Source organism: Diadema antillarum, unplaced genomic scaffold (genome assembly GCF_040938485.1).
Source record: "Diadema antillarum isolate AM-2024a unplaced genomic scaffold, OU_Dant_1.0 seq00000645_RagTag, whole genome shotgun sequence".
Lineage (NCBI taxonomy): Eukaryota > Metazoa > Echinodermata > Echinoidea > Diadematoida > Diadematidae > Diadema > Diadema antillarum.
In genome coordinates, this window is record NW_027271559.1 from 199,679 (window position 1) to 216,816 (window position 17,138).

A 17,138-nucleotide genomic window follows, 5' to 3' on the forward strand; every position below is an offset into this window, starting at 1 on the left:
AAATCGGACAATTCGTTCAAAAGTTATGAATTTTTGAAGTTTTTGTGCAGTAACCGCTGGATGAGAAGACTACTGCAGTGTATGAATAACTTAGATAAAATATAAAGAGAATTTCACAAAATTCCATCTTTTGAAAAAAGTACACATTCCCCTGACTCGTTACCGACAAATGTTATGGGTAATATTATTCCCCCTGCCTTTTGAAAGAGGCAGGTCAAGTGCTCTTTTATTATGCGAAAAAAGTGAAAATATGTTGAATTTTCTTTTACATTTTCTTTATACTGTTATACGCATATGACTCACAAGCTGTAGTAGTCTCCTCATCCAGCGGTTCCAACACAAAAATGTTAAAAATTCATAACTTTTACATCGATTGTCCAATTTTCCTCAAACTTTCACTGATGTGTTCTACTAATATTGTTGCATTCTCTCAATCCTTATGTTTATGAAGGTGAACTTGTCCTTTAAGCTAGTGATAACTACATCAACCTGCTTGTATTCATGTAATAGCCTACATTTTGAGATGAGTGGTGATGAGAGTGTTGATATGAATGTTATAAAATCTCACTATATCTCAATTGTAATCTCAGTTAAAACAGATGACATTCTCAATGAGTGCAAACTCAGAAGACATCTTGAAGCAAGCAATGTCACTATCAAAAGACCTACATGTAGGCCTACAAGTTTGTATAGCAGTCACTCCAGAGTGCACATAGGCTGCTGTGTTGTGGCATTTCAATATGTGCCATCATCAAAGCTAAAACAGAAACAGCAACAAATGACTGATGCTCTTTGGTATGAGGTGTTTCCCCACAAAGAGCTCATGTGTCAGTAAAGTAAATTTAACATCATGATGCATGGTAGGCCTAAATGTTGCTTGACTCACTTTTTTACGCACTTGGTTTTCTGAATTGTGGGAGAATTACTTATCGAATAGGATTTATTGTGAAGAATAAGTAAAGTTCCAGTCAAAATATCTGGTAAACCATAATCCATGCACAGACAGCATAACATGTTAATACTCATGTCTTACAAGCTTAAGCTGATAAAGAGTTTCAAGATTAATAGCAAAGCATTTTGCATCTTGTACTAGGGGTAGACTTCCTACCAATTGTTACTATGAGTTCAATGCAGAAAACTGTCTGCTCTGGAGGCTAATCTGTAGTCAGAAGAAGCCATGCAATGTCACTGCTTGTCCCTTGGTTTTATTGTGGCCTACAGTAGGAGTCTGACCAGTCATGGAATGATGCCCTAGTAAATCTTGTCTGTCTCCATCCTCCATAGGTTCACTGTCCATGTTTTCTCTAAGGAAATGATGTTTGTTCCCCACGTACTCACCAGTCACAAGGGTGATACAGTGAAAGACATTCTGAAAACACAGGGATTAATACCTGTCTAGTCAGAGGTGTGGTGTAATCTACAAGGCTTAATTGATACTTTTCATGGTGGCTAGTGTAATCCTCTCAAGTACTTTTGTCTAAGGTAATCATAGATGGAGCCACTTGTGTCATAATGAGGTTGGTGTGTGCAGACTTCTTGGCTGGTTCCTTTTACAATGTAACCGCACTCTGCTAGACTGACATGATAAGAGTTTTTTTTTTTTTATTGGGGGGGGGGGGGGGGGGGGGAGGGGGATGATGGCTGATAGTCCACAAAATTTGTGGACAGAAATGGTCTTTTGTGGAAATAAAGGACTATTTATCAGACCATCTCTCTTTAGTCAGGTGCTGAAGGTCTTTAGGTGGCCAGGACCTTTTGCTGTTTTCTCATATTTATTTGGTTATAAATTTCTCAAATCAAGTTATTGGCTTGACATATGGTGATCAATCAAGCAAACTATTGCTGTAAACATCAGGCTTGGAGTGGAGCAGCAAGGTGCTGTATTGTTTGTGACTGCAATTCCCACTCCCGACACTGATTGTATTTATCCCCAAGTAAGGACAGGTTTTGAGATTGTATCTCCCTCCCAGGGCCTTTGCTTTATTCAAACATGTTCATAAATATGCCACATTGTATTCTGGCATAATCAAGTTAAAACCCATTTTATTTGGTTTGCATGATTTTTCATGCAAATGCTCCACTTTTTGGCTTCAAGGCAAGGCAAGAATGAACAAGCAGAAACCACTCGTTAGCTTCTGTTGAGACTGTGTGAATTGGTTACCCCCTTTGGTAGCCTCCTCACTTCCATAGAATAGTGTGTTAGTTCTAGTATTGAGAGGCACTCAGACAGAAACACAGTGAGGAGGTACAGAGGGCAGAGTAAACCCTCTATTGTCATTGCTTCTCTCTGTTTACGCCCCTATTCTTGGGCTCCGCTACCCCTCTGAGATTGAAAATTTGTGTAAAGACAGAAAAAAACACAATGATAGATGACTAGCCTGTAGGCAAGCCTAAACACTAATGGGGGAAAAAACTAAACAATAAGAAACACCAGGAACAAAAGTTTTTCCCTTCTCTGCTCTGCAAGGATCATTGTACCAGATTTCTTTTGTCACTGCAGGTTCTGTAGTTTAGTTTGTTGACATAAGAACAGGTTTTATTTGGGAAACTCTGCACCAATGAAGTTTGAAACCTAAGTTGTTTGAATGGACGGATCATTCTTCGCTACATATGTGAAAGTGTAAAGCTGCCCTTCTCACCATGCAGATGAACTTTGCATTTTAAGCAACAGGATTGGTCTTGCACTTTGTGAGCACGGATATATGTCAGTCAACAAGGTTTATGTGTCTCACAGTGTCTATTCCATCTAGGCTTCAGACATAGCCTAGCACATTGGCTTTCTCTCCCTTGTCTGACCCTTCATTTACTGTGACATGTCAACAAATGATCATTCAAAATCAAAGCTAATGAATCCATACGGAGGAGTGTTGAGTTTAAAGTAACCAAGCTTTCTTTACTGATGAAGAGATACTTACTCAATTTTATAGAACCATATTCAGGTTTGTCTGAATTCTGTCTTTGCTCATCACACATTTGCCAGAGATACACCAAAGATTCATAAATAGTAATACTTCATAACAAGTTGAGAGTTTACTTTAGATGTTTCCTGCAGAGATATATATTCATAGTTCCTCTACAATGCTTAATCACCAATGTTAATCATTGATCCATTACTTGTGTTTGTGTATTGCTACAGTACAATTAACTTTTTTCCATATGTGTCATGGCAGACTTTTTAAGATAAATGTTAGTATTGAGCATTCCATTGTGTTATCTTATCATCACATTTTAACTCACAACCACTTCATTACTCTCAAGATCAAGCTTGGCACAGAAGTATCAATATACAATGTCCTTAAAAACATCAGATGTTATTGTCAATATTCTAAAAATATATATTTCTCAGAGCAGCCTTATGTTCTGTGAATTTGTTAAATTTCTTATAGAAAAAGAGATTCTATATGCCTGTAGACGTTTTATGTACATCATCACAACAATAGTATGACTGTAATCTTCTTGATAACATGATACTGTAGGCCTATACGCCAAATATTTTGGGAGGTTTTTATTTTTGCAAATTTCGCGAGTCAGGTGCTATTCGCAAATTGAAAAACACTAAAAAAGATATTGACTCAATATGAATGTGACATATATTGATCCCAATTTGAATGTGACCTGCACGTATAGGCCTACACTTCTCTGTTCAGTATACTGTACGCAAGATCGCAAATCTAACCGCTCATGAAATCATCGCAAAGTTCAGATTTGCTAAATATCTCATACAGACTACTGCAGTATTCTCTGTCTCTCTCTGATTTTGTCGGGGATCAGCCCTTGTGATGCAGTATTCTCCATCATATTATTCTAGTCAAGTCCATTGTCGGTGCTCATGGACAGCTGCTCTATGATTTGCTATTTCTAGCACTCTGATTCCATGTGACATGAAATTTCTCAGAACTCTTGAGGCCAGGGAAGAGTTTGAAACCATCACATTCCTTGGATCAGATTGCTTGGTGGGGGAAAATAATAGGTCTTTGATTTGTTTTTTCTTGTACACTTCCTCCTTCCTGTACAGAACTTGCTACGAAAGTATGACTGGCAAACTTTGACTCTGATGGGAATTAATTGATTTTGTGATTGCTGGTAGATTGTTCTCAGCATCCTAAGAAAGCATACACCATGTCTTCATGTCAAGTTGCTGCGCTGTCAAGAACAAGGGGATTGCACAAGATTATGTGCTCTAGTGCCCCTAAATTGAACAGTTTTGCAATGCACCAACTCCATGATTTTATAGCATAAGATTGAAAAAGTAGGACCAAACATTATTGTTATTTTTATAATCTGGATGCTTACTAATAAAATGAGCCTCCCAACATGAACTTCTTGAGGGAAAGGCTGATGCAAACATACGGGGGAGAACCAGAATCACATTGACTCTATCAAACCGTTTCTCAGTTTATGGTTTAGCCCCCTCAAGGAACAGGTGGAGGGGGTAAGATTTACCCCCTTACTTCTCCATTATGACAGACTTTACCCCCATACCTCTCCATTATGACAGACTTCAAGGTTCCAAGGGCCTGCTTTGAAGGAAACATCAACACAGTCAGATTGTTTGCTTCACAAATTATACCAAATTTGACGGCAAGACTATTAAGAGAAGGTTTTAGTGCAGAATAGATAAAGAATATTTGGATGTTCAATTTATATGAGACTTCAGATTTCCATCAGGTTGTCTACTATAAAGAAAAAGAAATAAATCAATATAGGAATTGTCAATATCATGAGACAATACTGTTCAGGATAGCATTTGCATCTAAGGAAAATAGCAACATTTCATTGCATACTGTAATTATACATATTAGGGAGAATCATAGTGAAGGAAACTAGACAGTTTTACAGTGCATGAATTCCTAAGGGAATTGCAATGGATTTTGGGGTGATGATTTTGTGCGTATTGAATGTGTGGATAGGTTTTGGGCTGTGTGCTTTAGCTGAAGTTGTCAGTTGTTGTTTTTTTTATCCCCTCAATTTATTGATATCAGATTTGCCTGAGGAAGGCTGAAATCAATGTTTAGTATTGATTGAGAAGACTGACATTTTCTCATCTGGATCTAGAAAGCACGTAGTGTGCAATGCCTGGACTGCTGTTATTTTCTTGTACAGACAGTAGGCCTAAATGGACAGGGGAAAAAATGGGAAATTGATTTTTAACATAGTTAGTAGAATATGTCTGGGAAAGAGATATGGCCTGCGTGATTCACTCCTGTTATCTGTTTTCACCATCAAATGTCTTTCATAAGCTCCCCTTCATTTCTCGGAGCTTTAGAGCTTTTTCCTTCATTCTTCCTGGACCTAAAATGGAGTTCTCAATACAAAATATGCAGTACATACTAGTAACTGAGCTGTATGTCCAGAGGTGTCCATAGCATATAAATCACATTCCTGCATCTCCTCATGCTTACTAGTTCTTGTTTTTGTTGAGAAACATGTAGGTACTAATTCAATAGGTATTGCTAGATATATGTGTAGTCAATTTAGTACCAAGAGCTTTATTTTAGTATAAATGATTACTCTCTAAATTTGGTAGATGATGGTTGAACTATCCAGTACATGTAGGCCTAGGTTGTCACTGTGCCTTCGAGAAGCACAGACACACTATTAACTATGTTTTGTCTCTATTAACACACTGTCTGCTATATGCATGCAGGGGAAAATGTAAGATACCATGCTTCTGCCTCGTATCACACACTGATTGTGATTTCTCAATCTACCATATTTTCTGATGTTTTATTTGAGTGTCAATATACCGGAAATACGATGCATTATTCATCCGGAATGAGCAGAGTGAGTGTCCAGCGGATGCAAAACTCCAGTCTGTATTGATTGTTACAGAGCTTTCTCCATCACACATGCATCCAACAATTGATCTGTTTTGGCAAGAAATCTATAAAGGTCTAAAAGGACTCTGGTCACTGAATGAAAGTACAGCCATAGAGCAGGCCTGAGAAGTCATTATCCACAATTCATGTTGAAGATGGGATGAGCTGAGAGGTGTGAGACTACCAGTCTTCATGGAGAGAGGGAAGAGTTAATACTGTGTGTTGTATACAGCAGGGTGTGGATTGCTAGACTTTCACTGCCAAGCAGTGGGAGGAGGCTGGATGGAGAGGGAAGGAGATTGATTAATGGTATCGTAGATGGCAAGGATGACTCACCCATACAGCCAATATGTGTACATTTGTACGCTAGGAGAGATAGGAAAATGAGGCTGAACACACGTAGTAGAAGCAGGTTTATGGCAGGATGAAGCTTTCACATTTGGTTGCATTCATTAGCAATCAGTATACACTCCACTACCTCCTCTCGTAAGCACCATTATCATAATCTCCTTCCAGAAGGGCATATTTATTTGCAGTCCACAGCACGCATATCATATTTATTTCATACAGTTATTGCTTTGTCAATGAACATTTTGTGGAAAGAGTAATTATTCTTGAATGGCTTATGCGTTTTCTCTCAATTTAGCACCCTGTGAATACAAATGACATAGTTGCCTTTCTGCAGTAGACTCAGGTTGAGTGAATGGAGCAGGAGAGGGGAGGGTATCATGAATATTTGATGAATGAAGCCAACTGAGTGCAGTGTATTGAAAAGGCAATGCAAACATTGAGTATTCATGAACAGACCGCCAAAACATTGAGCATAGTCTTCCTACAGACTGCCCCTTTTTACGCATTATGTTCTAAAGATCATAGATTTTAGCATATTCCTTGATGGAATGTAATAGTATCATTGCTAACTTCTTGAAAACTTCTGTCTGAAAGTGGGGCAGAGTTTTATGTCTTGTTTGTAATATCCATACATTTCAACTCAGTTCAATTCAATATATATCACTAACAATAGGGAGTATCAAACCCATTGTGAGCAATTACACAAAATTAACATATATTCATTTTTTTTTAAATAAAAGACCAGCAAAATAAAGGCTATACAGTGTACAAAATGACATTAGATAGGGCCTACACATTAAAAAGAAAAGACTACGGAAGAAAGAACAGGAAGGGGATAAAAGAAAATGGTGAATGTAAGCTACATAGATGTAGATCATAAGCACATGGGTTGTTATGTATAGCTGACTGTAACTTTTACACTGAGACACATACCACGCACAATCATTTTTGAATGTACTGTAATGTATTCTGTTGTGCTGTGGTTGAATGCATTCATTCCTCAAATTACTGATCATAGTCTGTCACTAAAATGTTTCCATCATTTTGCAAGTAGTATATAACTGGTTTCAGTTTTGTATAACTGACAAAAAAAATAATAGCTGATGATGTTAAACCATGAATGAAAGTGACCAAGATATTAAGGGGTAATTTTTGCCGTTTACTTTCAGATCTTCGATCATTTTCCGGCAGTCACCTTGGATCAATGACTCTTAGTAGGGACCAGAGGTTGCTCATGGTTGGTGCCCAGAATTTATTCTATATCATGGACCTTAATCAACCAATAGGAGCACAGCAGGTAAGCCACATGATGTGAGAAGACTTAAACAGGAATTCCAGACCAGTTAATAGTTAATCTGATAAGTGAGAGTAAAATTGTATCAACACAACAGTGATGATTTGATAAATATTTGATAAATATCAAAGAAATCATGAAATTGTGAAGTATTACTGTCAACATTTTGTTGTTTCACATAGAAACCACCATTCAGCAAGTTGCAAATGTAAATCTAGTGGCTGGACATGATGTCATATTTGCCCAAATTTCATAAAAGCACAATATGTGTTGTATCATATGTCAAGAATTTTACCTGTGTTCCAAGTATGAAAAACTGGTGTTTATTATATAACCATTGAACATTTCTATGTGTGGATGAGACAGATATTTGCAAAGAGTCTCCCATCATGATTTCTGTCCTATAGGGAATTCAAAACTACACATGGTACTCAGATGACACCACTATTCAGAACTGCCTGATGAAAGGAATTGAAGAGTGGGAGTGTCAGAATTTCATTGAAGTCTTACAACCAAACGCTGCTGATTCCAACAAACTCTTTGTATGTGGCACCAATGCACAAGACCCAAGATGCAGATACTTCTCAGTAAGTGATCACATGGTTCAGTGAAATCACAATGTCACTGCCAAATATTGAAAGCAGTGGCAGTTGGTAGAATGTTAGAAATAGGCAAATATTATATCCCTGCCATCCATTGCTGGAAATAGCTTTCTTGCTCATAAATTGTCCATTTTGTCTGCATATGTGTGGCATGTGATAGTGACATGATATGAGCTAGTATTTATGGCTAGCCTGCATGCTGCCTGCAATATATGTGCAGCTTACTGCTGCGATCAAACTCCTGATGGGGTTTGATCCCAAGCTTGGCCAGGAATGCCTTTTCACCACTCTCTTCCTGCTCACAGCAGACAGCCTGCCCCCACAAAACGGGCTGCAGAGAGAAAGAGAGGTAGGGGGAGAAGGAGGACATATTATCCCATGTCAAATGTTGAGTCATGGATGGATCTCTGCTACATCATGCCTAATGGAAACAAGGTTTCACTTCTTTCCTAATGAGAAGTGTCAGAGAGAGTGGGTCTGTCTTCTCTAGACGAACTGGAGAAATCCAGCACAGACTCTAACTGTTGATTTCAATACATTCAGTCCTGTCTTTTATTTCTAATCAGCTTTGACTTTTCATAGATATTGTTACAATATTTTCTTCCTTCCTCTGTATGTAAAACATTGTCCATGGATAAATGGATGAGTAAAAAAAAAATAGCTGTGTGTTGTGTCACAATGCTGTTTTGTATCAATGCTCAAGTTGATGAAATCGGTACCTCTTTTACATTAAAAAAAAAACCAACAAGGGTGAAGAAAGGAAAATGTGTTGACATTACTGCATTTAGGCTGAGAATAATTCTGTGAAGGTATTGCAAGCTTGTTAAACATGGTTCATAAGTGAAATACTGCATGCAACCATTTTGTCAATGAGTTTAGGGTGGAGTAGATTGTGTCCACTTGAAGTTAGAAATTTGTATTTATTAGAATACATGAATTTCACCATTACATTTACATCATAATTTTTTATATTTTTGTATTGTAGTAGCAATGTATTTTTTCGTGTAAACAAAGTAATTGAGATGATAATGTTGTATAAAAGGATATTATTCCTGGGCATGGTGTCCAAAAATTATCTATTTCTCATGCTTAGTTGTGTGTTTGTTTGTTTGTTTGTTTGTGTTTTTTTTTTGTAACTTACAGTTATTTCAGAATATGTGACAGTAATGTAGCACTACTGATAATATGAGCCCTATTCGTTATCTTTCTATGGCCAGGTAATATGAGTGAGTGGGGTGCATGTTATTGCCCCTTTTAGTCACAGATATGAATCAGGCAGGCAGGGAGTAACTATCAGCTGAACTGGGTCTTGGCTGGAGATTACTCCACGCACTCTGAAGACATGTCTCCTCAGTTGCACGTGACAGCAAGATAAGCCTGACTTGGTGGAGGAATTTAGGATGTAGCCTCCCCAATCATGAAACATTTAAGGGAAATTCTTCACCCTGATGGCAGAAATCTAGACTGTCATACTCAGAATTACATTAAATGCAACATACGATACCCCTGATTAGAAATGATTTATGCATGCCGTATTCAGCAGAACATTTTTAACCCTGATGCCTCTGTAGTAAATACAAAATGGTAATAAAAATTTAGGAATGTAAAAAAAGAAGAGAATTTATTTGCTGAAGGGAGCCCATAGATCATGTCAGAGAATTGATCATTACACTCCTCTGAATCAGTATCTAGGCATCTCAAGTCAAAGAACCGTTGCTTGATTCCACGGCTCTGAAGTTAAATAGCTTTCAATGAATGATCTTAGTTTGGAACAATGATGATATTTTCATTGCTTCCTCCATGTCTGCAATAAGGAGTTAACTGATTTTGGCTGATCCTATAGATGTTCTGTCAGCGTCAGAATTACAAGCTGGTCAGGAAAGATGTGTAGACAGCTGGAATTTTTCTTTTATCTCCCTATTGATCTGTGTCAAACTATAATGGCAAAAACATGCCCTCATGCTACACATCTTTCAATTCATGACTAATTGTGGAAGGATTCTTAATGCAAATAGAAAGGTTTTGAAAAGTCTGACGTGATACACATAACTCCTTCTGGATCCTACTTCATTTATTTTGGGTTATAGGATAACTAATGGTCCTTTAAACAGCACAGACCATGTGTATAAGCTACTGTCTGTGTAGGCATGTAAAGCAAGGCTTGGAATCCTCTTTCCTTGGGGAAAGGTTCTAGACTAACGATCTTCCTGTCTTCTAGTTTGCCAACTTGCAGTCTATGCCAAGAAATGCAATGGTGAGGAAAATGAACTTAGCACTAGTAGGTTTCCATGGCGACATGAGTTTGGGATTTTCCTCTTTGGTGGTGACGTCATCAGATTTACCCTGTTGATTGATTGGATGTGACTGATTGAGGAAACTGAATGATGCCAAAGTGTCATAGAGTCTCTATGTCAACCATCAGATCCAGGCACTTTCTATCATAGTAGGTTCCATGCCATAGACCGAAAGAAACAGAACTGGTCATTAATTTCCTCCTTTAATGGTTGCCATGGTTCAGTGAAGTAGTCTGTTCAAAGAAAATTGATGAATGTGTATTAATTCAACTTACATGTTTGCTCCTACATTTAGAATGCCAGCCTCACTCATTATGTGGAGTCATATGGAACCTTCATTTCACCATTTAACCCAAAGCAAGAAGGCACAGCTCTCTTTGCAGGTAAACAAAGCTTCAAAGTTCATCACCTTTGCCTTGAGTTTGTCCATCAGATTCTTATAATGGTGAACTGTTAAGAAGGGAAGAAAGTATAAGAAAGTTAGGTACACATACAACACTTTGCATAATGTGCATTGTAAACTGATAAGCTCTGCTAGTTATAATGTAAAATTTGTTAAAAGCTTTGCATATTTCTCACAATATAAGCAGACTATTTGGATGCATGGAAATAATGAAAAAATTTTATGTAAACTACATTTTGGGGCATTTTGTCGTATATGTTAGGGAGTAGTTCTTTGTCCTGTTTGTGAAATAAACTTAGTCAACAGGAATGAATGTAATGCAACACACATTTGGAGTATGGAATGTAGACAAGCTTATTGCATGCTACTACTATATTCATACAATGTATCATATATCATAGCAGTGCCTTCCAGTCAATGTGTGTATGTATGTGTAAACTGGACATGTATTGATATTCTATTTGCATTCATTAAACTATTTATTATTATTATTATTTTTTTTTGCACAGTAAATCAGTTAACCATGGTTTTAGATTTAAATCTTCTTTTGTAAAGATATGCCTACAAAACAACTGACATGCAACTCATCTCTTTTTACTTGCCAGATGGTAATCTGTATACAGGAGCAGCCCGGGATTATACTGTTCGAGATTCTGTCATATTTAGAAGTCAAGGACCCAGTACAGTTCTGACATCTAAAGCTATGGACTCCAAATGGCTAAAAAGTAATCAAAACATCTCCTAGACATACAATATTTGTGCAGTTAGTCATTATTACATTGTACATTGCTATGTGATAGGATTGTTGTACACATAATGCCCATTTGCTGTACACTGACAAGAAATGGAACCGCTCTTTGTTTCTCACATTTTACTTCTACTCTTTTCCAGGGTGTTATGGGTAATAACGCAGCAAATTGCTGCCAATTTCTGTGCACAGCTAATGGAGTGTGAAGGTGACAAAACCAAACATCCTGTTCATTCGGTTTGTCAGACATGCTCAGAATATACACAGACTTCCTACTTTGGCTCTGTCAAGCGGGAAAATAGAGTGGGAAGTGATAAAAGACTGTATGCCAAGTCTACTCTGCTAGCTTCAAGCGAAGGAGAGAATTTCTCCGTCACTCTCACATTCACATTCTTCCATTAATGAGAAACATCTCATTAAAATTATTGAAAATGTCATGCATATATGTGGTATTTATGTACAAGTTGTGCAGGTTTTTGTTTGTGTATTTGTTATTTTAATATAAGATAAGAACTTTCTCCGACCAACTGGGTGGATAAATCAAAATGAGTTTATGTCATTTAAATGTGATTTTGTGCTTTATTGTGTTTCTGTGGTGCGAAATTGATATCTGTTTAGCAATATAAGATTATAAGTTGTTCATTTGTGTTGCACTGGTCCAGTAACTGGTCCAGTGACCAAACCTAATTCTTATGATTGGATTTGTAACATTGAGATTAAAAGATTAAACCAGATTAAAAGATTAAACCAGACAGTAGATTATGACCCCCATGTGAACTCTCCCCTTCTTTGTCCACAGTACCTGCCTTTATTAACTCCTTTGATGTCGGAGACTGGGTTATGTTTTTCTTCAGAGAGTTAGCTGTGGAGTACACTTCTGGAGATGTAAGATTCAAACTATTATGTAACATGCCATTGAATATCATACAAGGAATGGCACATGATTGTTGCTATAACAATTAATATCAATTCTACATTTGTGCCTTCACAGAAGTGCTTTTATCCAGGTCTTTAGTAAAGTGATTGTATTGTAGTCATATTCTGACTTCAAGCAGTCCACATCATTTAAGCATCTCATGAAGACACATGTGATATTTGCTGTAAGACTGAGGCTGCCATTGTCATGTTGGTTTTCTAAAGCTTATGTTTATCACATATGGGAAGGTGGTATTTCACACTCGAGGTCCAGAGCAAGAGTGTAACACGAAAGACCAACCTATACCACAAAACTGATATGATGCATTTTTTGAAATCCAGACTAAAGGGGAATATCAGAAAGGTTATTATCATAAATTAAATTTCTTCCCAAAATTGCGGTAATTTGATATTCCTGGCATATGAGGAAATATTTTGAAAACATAATGCAGAGCAGGATGACAGATAGTGGATATGATACACTAAAGTACTTTGACATCCACACAACAGTAACTCAATTTATTAGTAGGGAATTCTGGGTGCTCGTGGTATGTGCAGATTCAGATTTCTATAAACAAGGATCCTTTTAGGTGTAATAAACACAACAAACAGCCGTGGACAGAGTGTTATACCAAGGCTGCATCAGTAGCCATGCTATGGTCTAACTCTCATTCCAGCACTGAGTGAAGAGACAGAAGGTGCTCAGTGTATGAATCATATTCTTGTTAAAGTTGGTGTGAGTTGAGTATATAACCAAGAAACTCGCAGGCAAAAATTTTTTTTAATGTGATAGTACATATATTTCAAAGACAGCAAATGTGGATTATTCATTACATGACTACAATTAGTCTAACAGAGATGACATATCTTTTTATTACAACTTTGACAAAAACAATGAAGGTAATGATCTTTTGGGATTGTGCACAAATAGGTGATGTGATAACAACCAGGAAATTTGTCTTTTTTTTTTTGCGCATTGTGTATTTGTGCAATGATTGTTCAGTTGCTAATTCTATATTAAATTGCGCAAAACAGAAGCACTATATGAAAGAAAATATTGGCTGTCAAGAAAATCTTGGGTTTTAAATGATCCACTTGTAATTCATGTCATTCTAACCCTTTAGGCTGTGTACTCCCGTGTGGGCAAGGTTTGTAAGAGTGATGAAGGAGGCAGTGGCTGGCTTTCTGCGGGAGAGTGGACAACCTTTCAGAAAATCCGCCTGAACTGTTCATTCCCAGGAGCTTTTCCATTCTACTTCAATTTTCTCCGTAAGTCTTAGTCTCTTCCCTTCACCTCAGCCAACATTGCTGAAAGCTGTCAAGTACCGGCTCTCTGCAATTCAGCTAGCCGACTTCCTGTTCCATCAATGTCTACCGCTAGCAAAACTTGAGCAGCTGACCTTATCCTACATCAGATTTTCTCTAATTTATGATGTCATTCTCATGGAGGTAGTTAATATATCTTTGAAGCTCATAATTACAAACTTGTATGTCTGTACCTCTGATTACCAGAAAATCATCAGTGTAATGAAGCTAATTTCCAAGCTATCTGTCATCACATTAGAGCACCTCGTATCACGGATTTCTGCCTGCTGAAGTCGTTATATGCATTGGCATGGCAGGGAATAACTGAGTTCATTCCAATTCCAGTCCTGCTAAATCCCTCGTGGTTTAATCAATCTTGTGCTCGCTCTCTGCAGTGCCTGAGAACCATGTAGAAGTCTGTTCTGCTCACATATGCTATCACATGTGTGTTGTGGCTTAGAAGCGAGTAATGAGTTTCTCAGAGTTCCATCAATCATCATGCATTAACAAGGTGCTCCTTAATAGTAGTAATGAAATCTTGACGATACAACTTTGATACTAGAATGATTGTATCCACATAGGTGATTTCACTTTTACACCATTGCATAAAAGAATGGATGTTGATCTTTTTAACGTAGTTGAAGCTAAGGATTAATTGCATATTACTGTGTGTGTTTGTTTACAGAGGATACTTACATGATACCAGCAGAGAATGATACAATGTTCTATGCAGTCTTCACCACTGGCCCGTAAGTTCATATAAATCATGCAGGTTTATCTCTTGTATAGCGTTATTCTCTTCATGTATTTATCAAAGAAAAGCCTTTTTCAGACATCACAAGCACACAATATTGTTTAATACTCTCTTGCATAAATATGGAGAATGCATTGAGATTAATATATTGTTATCAATTCTTGAAAGGAAAGAGTAATTTGGCAAATGACAGATCATTTTTGCTTGTTGTATTGAGTGCATTCTACTTAATGGTGATATTTTTCTCCTAGTTTAGGAGAGTTTACATTTTAAGAGTATTACATTATAAACAGGCAAGGCAAGACAAGTTTCATTTTGTGATTTCTTATCACAAACTAGAAATCATGTTGGGTGTGATTGATGTTCATAAGATAAATTTCAAACTTATATGTTGGCTTGCTTCAGATACAAATGTGTGCATTGAAAATCAAGTAGTATACCACTATTTGGTTATCTAAAATCAAGTATGTCGTGTTTCTTCTTTCAGACATGAGATTCCAGGCTCAGCCGTTTGTGTTTTTAGTCTGAAAACAATCCAAACCATCATGAATGAAGGAGAGTTCAAAGAACAGCAGGGCGGGGCGTGGTACCCAGCCTCCCCTCCAGTGTCTGACACTGTTCCCAGACCAGGAAATGTAAGTTTATAGTATATTAAAGATAGCAGGCAAAAAGGAAGTCTACTCCCATCCTTATGATTGCTTGAAGAAAGTTAACACCAGTCTGATGTTTTACTCTTTTATTTCCTAATGGTTCCTCTTGCTATTTATACATTATGCCTGTTTTTTCCACATCCTCTGACCATAAACTGAACTTTTAGTCTGAACAGATTGCAGGCAGTTTGATACTTAGTGAAGGTGTTCACTTAGGCCACGTGGAAAATCTACTGAAAACCAAACTGAGGACATAATATGCAGTTCTAAGCATTTTGTATGTTACAGACAAAAACAGTTTCCAGGAACAGGAGTAGACAAACCCTGTATTTTTTTCCCCTTAGAATGCAAGATCCTTTATCAGATATTTCATTGCATAGAAAAGGTAATTATCAAATTTAGTTTGGTAGATAAGATGTCAAGGTTTAGTGTTATTGGGGTTGATAATTTTTTTAACATGGTTGTCCTGCTTTGTTAATATATCTCTTGGCAAGACATGACTTTTTACTTTGATGAAATATTTCTATAAAATAATGCATATTTTTGTGTGTGTGATAAGATTGGAATCAACTTTGAGTAGCTCTAATATCTCTGAAAACTAAAAATGCTTGGACTCCAATGACAATTTGTGTATTCATGAAAATATGATATACATATATATTGCTAGAGTAGTTTCTGCTCAGCCCTAACTTGATATGTTAGTTGTGATAAATCAAATCTTCATCATATCTACTGCCTTATTGCTGCTGGTTTTGTCTTACAGTGTGACTTGGAGCTCAAAAGCACTTCCTGTTACCAGCATACGATGGATAAGTGCTCATCCTCTGATGCATGAATCTGTGCCGAACCATAACAACCCACTGCCTATCTTTGACCTAACGAGGGCAGACTTCAGGCTGACACAGTTAGTGGTTCATAACCAGCGAGGGGTTGACAGAGACTACAAAGTTCTCTTCTTGGGCACAGGTAGGAGTGATAACAACCTGTGCATATAGACAATAGTTTCACATATGTTTTACAAACTTTTAGGTCCTATCATTGACTTCAAAAATGTTGTACTGTATGGTAGTAATCTAGGCCATCACAATTTGATTCCAGTAAGGTTGAACAGTTGAACTGCACATGACATTGTAATTGAAAAAAAAAAAAAGCTCCTGCAAGCAGTACACATAATGTATGCAGACTGTATCTTATAATGAATTTTGTGAAGGGAGATAATGCAATATGTTTCCAGTGGAGGTATTAAGCTTTATACATGATTTGGTTCGGATCAGTGTATCTTAAATGTAAAAGTACCAACTTTCTAGCCTTGAAAGTTGATACATGTATCTTTTCCTTATACAGATGACAGCCGCATCCTAAAAGTTGTCCTGGTCCCAACAGAAGGGGGCAGTGTTCAGTCCAATCTTCTGGAGGAGATATCTGTACGCCCTCAGCAGGGTCAGAGAAAGTGATTAATATGGAGATAGTCCCAAATCATGAAGGAAAAGAAGTTCTCATTGTTCACACTGTCAGCTCTATTGTAGAAAGTCCCACTACAGAGATTGTAGCAACTACACCAGCAGATGGTAAGTGATGATAAGGATCTTCATTGTCCTGAAGTCTGAGATTTAGAATCATGTTGTTCTTTCTTATCAATAGTTAAATATTAATTTCTTGATTACTCATTTTGTAAGAAAATATTCTGATTATAAGTGCTGTCATGTGAACCCCCATGGTAAGTGATACGGCTGAGTGCTCGCAAAGTGATTTTTTTTGTGTGTGTGGTGTGTTTGTTAATTTTTTCTGTTGAAGTCACAGTTCAGCTATGTGTATGCTAGAGCAGAGAAAATAATTGTGACAGGCATGATATTCTGTAGATTTAAATCTGATATCAGATTTTTTTTTTTTCTCAAGTCTATACACATTTTGCTTTTTTCATGTATCAAAATTACTTGAAAATTTTGATTTTCAATTTTTTTCAACAAACCTCAATATCATCCCTGTTGTGAAGAGACAAGTGT

General features: G+C 37.1%; 1 pseudogene; it reads left to right on the forward strand.

The window, feature by feature from the left end:
* The window catches only part of LOC139736419 (semaphorin-2A-like), a 63,367-nt pseudogene that overhangs the window by 27,383 nt on the left and 18,846 nt on the right, over positions 1–17,138 (forward strand).